This window comes from Myotis lucifugus, unplaced genomic scaffold (assembly GCF_000147115.1).
Source record: "Myotis lucifugus unplaced genomic scaffold, Myoluc2.0 scaffold_1, whole genome shotgun sequence".
Classification (NCBI taxonomy): domain Eukaryota; kingdom Metazoa; phylum Chordata; class Mammalia; order Chiroptera; family Vespertilionidae; genus Myotis; species Myotis lucifugus.
This window is the reverse complement of record NW_005871049.1, coordinates 2530003-2531643: the sequence shown is the minus strand read 5'-3', so window position 1 is coordinate 2531643 and position 1641 is coordinate 2530003. Positions and strand designations below refer to the sequence as shown.

At 61.2% G+C, this 1641-nt stretch overlaps 1 protein-coding gene across 5 annotated transcripts in view; it reads left to right on the top strand.

Annotated features, from left to right (window-relative positions):
* Positions 1 to 1641, top strand: part of COL23A1 (collagen type XXIII alpha 1 chain) — a 254521-nt gene that overhangs the window by 221839 nt on the left and 31041 nt on the right. The gene's annotated exons all lie outside the window — the stretch shown is intronic.

Here is a 1641-nt window from a genome sequence, read left to right as displayed (position 1 = left end):
GTTAATGATCTCTGGGACATCCCAGATTCATCTGTTTTTAGGGTCTGACATCCTACATCTCATTTTAATCTGACCCCTGCAGCGCCGCTCCCCAGCTCTCCGGATCCCGGTGGAGCGGGAACAGGATGAAAGCAGATTTCCCGAAGCGAAAGCCCCAGATTGGAACCCGGGGAGACAGCCAGGCCCTCAGGAAAGGGCCACCCCGCCGGCCTTTCCTCCCAGGTGTTCATTCACTCGGACCTCTTGCCTTGCGCCCATGCTGTGTCCCCAGCGTCCCCTTGAGTGTGGGGCAGCTGAGAGACAGGAGGCCTGTGCTGCGGCTGCGGCTGCCCTCGGTTCCCGGATGCCTGGCTCACCCCCTGCAGTTTCTCCCTCTTCCCCGAGCCCGTTTCAGCCTCCGCGGTGCCTGCTCCCAAGTCCAGCTCTAGGAGAGCACGTCCAGGCCTTCTGGGTGCCTGTGACGACCTCTTTGCAGAGTGGGACCCTCCAGACTGGTTGCGGGCTGACCTCTTCCCGCTTCCCCAGGCAGCAAAGCACAACCCCACTCACTCCCCTATTGCACGAAGAGGGTGCTCCCAGACCCGCACTGGTCACTGGGGCAAAGGCAGGGATTCCAGATAATAGACTCGAGAGAAAGCAGGTGTTTTGGCATGAAGCTGGCCCACCCAGCTTCTCCTGAAACCAGGGGCTGGACCCTGCCCTGTCCATGCGGTGGAGAGAGCTGGGCTTTGGGGCTCTGTAGACTGTGTGACCGCAAGCACGTCCCTAACCCTCTTCAGCAGTTGGGGGAAGCCCAGCGCTGTGCACACAGGCTGGGTTCCGTGACAGTTCCTGCCGCTGTGATGATCGCTGACCCCAGCAGGGGGCGCCCTGGAGGCCGAAGGAGTCCCTCTCTAGCCAGTGTCCCCAGTGTCCAGTGTCCTGGCTGCACTCCCAGGCCCAGGGCTGAACGCAGCAGTCAGCGGTGCCCCGAGCAGCCTTCCCCGGGTCAAGAGCGCCCTCTGGTGCTCCCCGGCTGGCCCTGGAGCCGGTGGGAAACCACGTTCGTTCATAGAGGCGTCTGCTTGAGGGTTCATTCAACAAATACTTGTTGTTTTCTCACTATATATGAGGGACTTCATTTGGTATTTGAGATACAATCTCGAGAACTATGTCTAGGGGCCCTACCCCCGTGGAGGCTGTGGTTGGGTTGGAGAGAGAATCGGAATTCATGGGAAGTGCCACCTCCCTGCGCACGGTGGTCAAGGCCAGGAAGGTACAGGTTGCCTCGAACTATAACTACTATAGGGGGCCCAGCCTACTGGGCTCAGGGGGCCGAAGGGAGGGACGAGCCAAGGTCAGAAGCTGGGTAGGTGCTGACAAGTGGGGAGCTGCGGGGGGGGAGGGGGGCCAGAGGTCGGAGAGAGAGGGCACTCCCAAGACAGGCCAGGCTGGCGAGGGAGCAGAAGTGAGGGTGGAGGCGACAGGCGGGTAGCCCTGGGAGCCCCGCCGCATGGAGCCAGGTGACTGCCTTCCCAGGGGCCACACGGTGGAGGGCATTTGAAGTGACACCCAGCCTGGGAGAGGCAGACTTAAACAGAACCTTTGCAAACCCATCATGCTGCCCAGGGAGCAACTCTCAGTCCCTGGGGGTGTGCAAGT